Below are 7,846 nucleotides of genomic sequence, written 5' to 3'. Positions count from 1 at the left end.
ACTAGGACGTTACTGATTGTTCCACAAAATTTTATAAATTTTGAGACACTTTTGATTTAAATCAAAAATTCCTTCAGTGGCTTCAAGAAGGCAACAACCGGCTGATTTGCTGATTCATTTTGGTGCAGAAAATCGTTAAATTGAATTTTGTACAGAATATTTTAGAGTGATGATCAATTATCTCCGAAAATGATCAACGGCTTTACCTTAAATAAAAAATAAAATAAAAAAGGAATTTGATTCTTGAGACAATTTAACATACAAGTCTCCATAATGTTGAAAAACTGGTATTTTGGTCATAACTCGGTAATTTTTGACTATTCCTAGATGTGACACGGAAATTGATGAGGGGTTGGGGCACCTTTTTCCGAATTCGTGTGAGTTGGTGGATAATGACCCAGTTTTTAAATAAATCCCAACTATTGGAATGTTAACACAATGTACACACAGTTAGAAACGGAAATCGGGATTTTCATCAAATAAAAATTCCTAATTATTTGTTATGTGATGTGATATTCCTTCGAGCGACAAATGCGATTGGAGAAAACACAATTTATGATTAATTTTTCTTAGCCCTTTGAGATTGTTGTTCCTGTTTTGAGCTGATTTTTAGTTGAAGCTTTTGTATAATTTCCAAGCCGGGTGATATTTGTCTATTACGTGGACCTGTGTGTCTCGTGGCGCAGGGGTAGCGGCTTCGGCTGCCGATCCCGATGATGCTATGAGACGCGGGTTCGATTCCCGCCTTATCCACTGAGCTTCTATCGGATGGTGAAGTAAAACGTCGGTCCCGGTTTCTCCTGTCTCGTCAGAGGCGCTGGAGCAGAAATCCCACGTTAGAGGAAGGCCATGCCCCGGGGGGCGTAGTGCCAATAGTTTCGTTTTTTTTTTCGTGGACCTCACTGTTTTCAAACACTTTTGACGTCACAACCGTCATCGTATTTTGACTCCCAGTAAGGATTGCAAATTTTATTTCTTCTTAGATTTGTTTTCTTAATAATTAGGTAACTGGTAAAATTGATTTTAAACTATTCAGAATACATTGCCTTTTCAATATTTTTACATATTTTGAATGTTGGGACCACAAACAAAAAAGTTTTGGAAATGAATTCAATGATATTTCGCAAATTTTTGATATAAATACAACTGTAGCGATGTTTAAAGCATTGTGTGGTACTTTTAGTTTTTACGGGTTACGATACGGGAATATCTAATAAAGTCGTTTTTGGGGGTAGCCGTTTCGCAGTTCATTAGGTAGTGATCCCTTAATTCACAGTGGCATTCCTTCATTTTTAGTTTTAGGGCGAGGCGTTCGACATATGCCATTTTTCTCACCATAAGGGCAAAAGGATTTTACTCGAAGTAATGCTCTAGTTCCAACAGCAAACGTAGTAGACTCAATAACCAACGAGTCCGCCTCCGCAGGATAGGCTGATGAACGTTCAGTAAGTGCCACCAGGAGTAATGCTATTATCATCCACTTGGAAATTGTTGTTGCTGCCATGATTGCAACCGGAAGTACGCGCACTGAATCGACTTTTTCTATAGGTCACTTCAAGAGATAAGAAGAGGAAACAAAAAAACAGTTTTATTTTCGAAACTGTTTATGTAATGCACTACCACTTACTGCAGTTTGCCGAGATTGTCACGTCGATCTTGGAATCGACAAATTTCGACTTAGGATACACTATTTGTCCAGCACTGCTTCTCGTCAAGGAGACGCTCAATCAACGACTGAACATATGTTGTCGGTGAGAGTATGAGAATACTTTCGACTACAATCGAGAAATTCTTTGGATCTCATTTGGGAAGATTCCAGCTTGGCTGCGCCGCCTAAATTGGACCCGTTGATTGAACCATCTCTACGCATCAATGTCCCATATGCAATTTCATCTTTTTTGAGTTATTGATGCACTTTGATTCAAACACACATTGTTTTCAAACATTGGCCAATCTGTAAAACTCGACAGTCTATAGATTTTTTTTTGTTCTTCATTATAGAGTTTTTCAGTCGGAGGCTGGTTCAACTCTCTAACTCTATAGATAGTATGGATTGTTTAGTCTGCAAATAAACAGGTACTAAAAATATGTCATAACAAACATTTGTTTCATTATCTCCATAAATCAGAGATTCTCTTGATAGTGTAAGTCACTATCATGAGTGGAAACAACTCCTTCTTATCTCTACAGAACTGTTTGCAATACGATTTGCTGTAGTCAGTGAACTGCATTGACGCTGAGCAGTTGATCGAGTCGCAATCATGGCAATACAAGCCACTTTTAAGCTCATTCTAGCAGTTATAGTTCTGATGGCAAGCATTGTACTCTCGGCGGCCTATCCTACTCCGGAAACTTCCAGCGTTGAGACTACGTCGGTGGAATTTGAAACCAGAGGAATTTTTGACGTTCAGCCTGCATGCCCTCCTGGTGAGGTCCTCAGTGGAGGTAAATGCCGAACTCGCCGTCCAATACGTAACGAAGATAAGCCAATTTGGTAGCTGCTTTGTTGTGAAACTTTTATTTGTAGGCCAAATAAAACTAGAATGCGCAACAACCTATTTGAAATCAAGACAAAAAAGTATCACTTCCACCATCCCTAAAAAAAACATAAAAGCAGGTCAGTACGCTAAGGGTTAGCCTTTCACATCCACAATCAACCGATCTTTCGAAATCTTTTGTGTTTCTGGATTAGTAGCTACGCTCAAAGTTACTGCTTCACATCTAAGCTGGGAGTTCTTTAAATTGAAGCTACTTCACTGGAATAACCCATCCTGCTATCATTACAAATCGGATAAACGTCAGTTCGACGTCGTCGTCGCTTTTTAACATTCAGAGAAAAATGCGTTTTAATGTTTGACCTTGAATAAACAAAAACGAAAGCACGCGATGTAAACAATAACAAACACGTTTTGTACAGATGTTTTCGCTAGTTGAACTAGTACCTGTGTCAAACGCGTTCTGACCTGAAATCCCTTCGGCCAATTCTCGCACTTACATTAATTTTCAGGCTTTGTCAAGATAGCACGACAAGATTGGAAATTCTTTCATATGAAAAAGACATACATTTTCGGGGCTTTTTTGGTTTTTATTGAATATCTCAGAATTGAAATCAAATTTTGGGGATCAGTGAAGGTCAAAAGATGAGGCAATGCATTGAGGCATTGTGAGCTGCACAAAAAGGTCTTTTAAATTCAATTTGGTCTAAAATGCACGTACGACAAGTTACCACCACGGGGACAAGATGTCGCTTCTTACTGCCTTCGTCCTGTTAGTCCAATCCAGTCGTTGATTTAGTTCTGAACAATTTCAGCTCAAATCAGGATTTTTTCTGGTACTTTTGTGCCCGACCCTCTCCGATTTCAATGAAACTTTTTAAACATGTTATCCTAGGCCTATATAAGCCATTTTTGTGTATATGGAGCCAATTATACTCGAAAATGACAGTTGAGAAGGGCGCAAGTAATTTTACCCAGTCACGAAATATTCTAGCAGAGCTGGTTCTGTCAGAATCCTGCTAGAACTGTGGAACATTTCTGCTAGAATGCTCTAAGAATATCCAGCTCTCTAAGAATTCTGCTAGAATCTTGCTAGAACATCGTGACTGGGTAATATTTTTGTATTTTGTAATTTAAAAATTACTGTACCTCAAAGCCGTTGCATCGTATCAAAAAGTGGTCAAAGAAAAATTGTAGGAAATTGGACGAGCTTTCTGAAAAAATACACTGAAAAAAAAATACACGCCACCTTCGTGAAATTTTTCAATTGTTAAGTTTGAAAGTTAAATTTGAAGGTGATGTCAAGTTTTTTTTCGTTTAAGATTTTTGAGGTAGTAGCCTAAAATGTAACAAAAAGACTCACGAAAAATGCAGGATGGTATGTCTCTCCTTAAAAAAATACCAAAATCATTTACTAAACCTCTTTTTTTAAAGTGGTCTAAACATCAAAATTTTCAAAAAACCTATGAAGGGAATTTATTCCCCAGACAATTTAGCATTAATAACTCCATATTGACCATTGTCCTTTGTAAAATCCTTGTGAAGATACAGCGGTTTTAAAAATAAAAATGTTGAAGAAGCAGGTTTTATGTTCGTTTTTTGCAATTTTTAAATAACAGACTTAATTTTTCAGTCTCAAAAATATTTTTAACAGAAAAGCTCGTCCAATTTCCTATAAGTTTGCCTTTGACAGCATTTGAAATGGATATGTGTTCTTATAGATATGACTTAATTACATTGCTCATAACTGAGAATAGTATATTTTTTTCAGTGTGGTAGAAACCTGGATAGTACATAAGCTTACGTAAATATTAAAACGAGTCGGCTGTCAAAGGCAAACTTAAAGAAAATTGGTCGAGCTTTTCCGTAAAATTATTTTCAAGACTGAAAATTTTGTCTGTTCTTTAGCAAATGCAAAAAAACATCATAAAACCTGTAAAAACACTGTATCTTCACAAGAATTGGACATAGGAAAATTGTCAATATGGAGACTTTATGCTAAATTGTCTGGAAAATCGATTCCCACTATCGGTTTTTGAAAATGTTGATGTTTAGATCACTTTTCAAAAAAAAAAACAGGTTTATTAAATGATTTTTGTATTTTTTTTAGGAGAGACATACCATCCTGCATTTTTCGTGAGTCTTTTTGTAACATTTTAGGCTACTACCTCAAACATCTTAAACGAAAAAAATCTTGACATCACCTTCAAATTTAGCTTTCAAACTTAACAATTGAAAAATCTCATGAAAGTGGCGTGTATTTTTCTTTCAGTGTATTTTTTTCAGAAAGCTCGTCCAATTTCCTACAATTTTTCTTTCACCACTTTTTGATATAATGCAACGGCTTTGAGTTTAGTAATTTTTAAATTACAAAATACAAAAATATTAAAATTTCTTACGCCCTTCTCAAATGTCATTTTCGAATACAATTGGCTCCATATACACAAAAATGGCTTATATAGGCCTAGAATAACATTTTTAAAAAGTTTCATTGAAATTGTAGAGGGTCGGGTGCAAAAGTACCAGAAAAAATCCTGATTTGAGATGGAATTGCTCTTCTAAGGCAAAGTTTGACTTAACCAAGATCCATGTACACGGAGAAAAAAGAGTTCCCAAAATCGTGAACAAGCGTTCATAAAAATGGGAACCTCGAACAAAGTGTTCAAATTTCATGGTACGTTTTTAAAAATTGTACCATGGAATTTGAACACTTTGTTCGAGGTTCCCATTTTCATGAACGCTTGTTCACGATTTTGGGAACTTTTTTTTTCCGTGTAACAGGTCTGTTAGAGTGCACTAATAACAATAAACAAATGTGGCATCTTCTTATCTCATAAAGTAATCCATAGAAGTAGCTGAATTTAGCTGAGCTGTGAGCCAGCTGTTACTTCCAATCAAGCTCATATTTGGGATTTGGGCTCAGTATGCCCACCGGAACAAACCCTTGAATGCCCGCCAAAAAGTCATTTTTGTTATCTCTTATAAATATATAACAGAACTCTGCAGATGAAGTGTTTGATCTGAGATTAATGAAATAAACGTTATATTAAAATAATTTACTCATTTTGCTATATACTACATTAGAAATACCCATTATTTCGCTTTCATCACATCTTAATTACTTTTAGTATTGGTTTATGAGTTAAACGGCATCTGCCGCCAACCCTAACCCTTCCATTTGTGCACGTTTTGGCGCAAAACATGCAACGGGTTACAACTTCAAAGGATTTCACGGTTTCCAGCACCGATTCAGGGGTCGTAGATTCCAAGTTCACTTTGCAGGGTTGAAAGATTAATGTCATCATCTCATCATCAATGTGATGCAATCCATTTTGAACGCGGTTTGAATGTTTAGCATGTCGATGATGAAAATCTGAAAGAAATCACAGAAATCAGCAACAATCTACGATTACTTTTGGATACAGATGTAAAGCAAACAGTCCACCATCTGTACAATTATTTATTGTTTTATTGTCTACATTAAACTACTCCTTTATTCTAAAATCTAAATTCATTTAAATTTAACTGGCCTCCCGTTTTTCTTCACCCTCGGTTTGCGACATTTTCCTTCCGCGAAAACATGATCCTTTGGACAGGCCTTGTTGCACAGCGTGCAACGATCGTCAACATCCCACGGTGTTGTGGTTTGCAGTAAGGCCTGATCGGTAGAGGATTCGGCCGTCGAAGCAAGATGCACCAGCACCACCGTCAGTGCAAATGTCACTCCAACGATGTAAAGTTTGAGCATTGTGACGGACTGGCCGAACTGCAGTGAAACAAAGGCATTTTTTAAGACTGGTGATTTTGACATTTTTTCAAAACATAACAATGAAGATATTTGATTTAACCAGTAAATAGTAGTTTTACGAAGTAAGTGACATTTACACTAACATTTATGAAACTTGCACTCACTTGTTTTTCTTTGATTGTAAACAAACGTTTTCACATCACTTAGCTGTGGTATGTTTTATACACTCAAATAAATGCAGAAGAATGTAGCGAATCGCAAAACGCTGTCCGAAGAACATACTATCTTCTCTCAGGCATTGAGCTTGATTGAATGTGTACAATGGACGGGCACTGACGGGGATCTGGGTTTTCACAAATGAAGTCATGAATCAAATCACTCAATTGGACTAGGAACACTTTCTCAAAGTAAACTCAAGCTCTCGTGTTATTTTTTAAACTTGGCAAGGCCTCATTGGAATAAACCTCATCATCATTTTGAAACTGGTTACATAAATTAGAATTTTGGAATCCTTTCTTAACAATTTCAGACATGTTTGCTCCAGAAAATTATTTGAATCTTGATTAAGATACGTGTTAAGATAGCATTTATTTGAAAATACTTATCTGCAAGTTGTTTGTCAATCCGTTTCATAGATAATTGACAGTCAATGCATCGAGTGAATGACACCATATTGATTGTTAATTCTATTTCTGATGCATCGATGATCAAAAGCATTTATTTTATATTTCGACAAGAAATTTTAGCTTTCTGAAAAATGAAGCGTAAATCAGTTATCATAGTGAGCTCACTGAGGCATTAGGGTGCCCAGAAGAATGACCCCCTGTTCCACAAGCGAAAATCAGTTATTTTAAGCATGTGTGCAAATTTCGAACGATTTTTTTTTATATTAACCGATTGATACATGAGGCTGAAATTGGTGAAAAAAAGGATTTTCATACAAAAATTTTTTTTTTGTTGTTGGTCGCTCATAAGTTTTCTGGAGTTTTACAACTTAGGTATGTTCTAGAACAACATAAATTTAAAGTGCAAAGTTAGTTAATTATGATTAAGAAAATGTTGTTGAATAGCATCTTATATATATTCTCAAAGTGTCATGATTTTCTCAATGAACATGATTTCAAATCGAAAAACGAAATGCATTTTCAGATTATTTGGAATTTTCCACTAGCAGAAGGTAAAACAAGTTTGTATAATATTAATAACATTCGTTTTTGAAAAATAATTTGAAAAAATTTCCATATTTACAGGAATTTTAACTATAAAAAACTTCATACAAAATGTGAAATTTTTTTATTCGTGCTTCGAATTCAGTTCAAAATGAAAAATAAATCGATGATTTTACAAACAAATCTAGTTTGTACGAATTTCAGGGAAAATTCACATTTTTTACAAAAATTTAGGTGTATTTTTTCGAAAAAAAACTTATAAACTTAGTCAACTAAATATGTTGTACTATGCAGATCTCTGAATCTGGCAACACGGTTAGGAAACACACCAACACACTTGCATACTCGAAGAGCACAGGCGCTGTTAATAAACGCTGAATTAATATTACCTTTTAAGTGTTTTTAAAACATAAAAAAATAATCATTGTTTTTTT

The 7,846-nt window shown here is 35.5% G+C and overlaps 2 long non-coding RNA genes across 2 annotated transcripts; both read right to left on the bottom strand.

The window, feature by feature from the left end:
- Positions 1-535: 535 nt before the first annotated feature.
- Positions 536-1,785, bottom strand: LOC119771201. The gene is made up of 2 exons (XR_005279080.1): positions 1,628-1,785; positions 536-1,552 (listed from the first exon to the last, which is right to left on the bottom strand). It is a non-coding gene; the product is annotated as an uncharacterized LOC119771201 (long non-coding RNA).
- Positions 1,786-5,904: 4,119 nt separating this feature from the next.
- LOC119765061 lies at positions 5,905-6,564 on the bottom strand. Its single transcript, XR_005276478.1, has 2 exons — positions 6,408-6,564; positions 5,905-6,261 (listed from the first exon to the last, which is right to left on the bottom strand). It is a non-coding gene; the product is annotated as an uncharacterized LOC119765061 (long non-coding RNA).
- Between the last annotated feature and the right edge of the window lie 1,282 nt (positions 6,565-7,846).

Source organism: Culex quinquefasciatus, chromosome 1, assembly GCF_015732765.1.
Source record: "Culex quinquefasciatus strain JHB chromosome 1, VPISU_Cqui_1.0_pri_paternal, whole genome shotgun sequence".
NCBI classification, from domain to species: Eukaryota; Metazoa; Arthropoda; class Insecta; order Diptera; family Culicidae; genus Culex; species Culex quinquefasciatus.
This window is presented reverse-complemented; position numbering and strand designations above follow the sequence as displayed.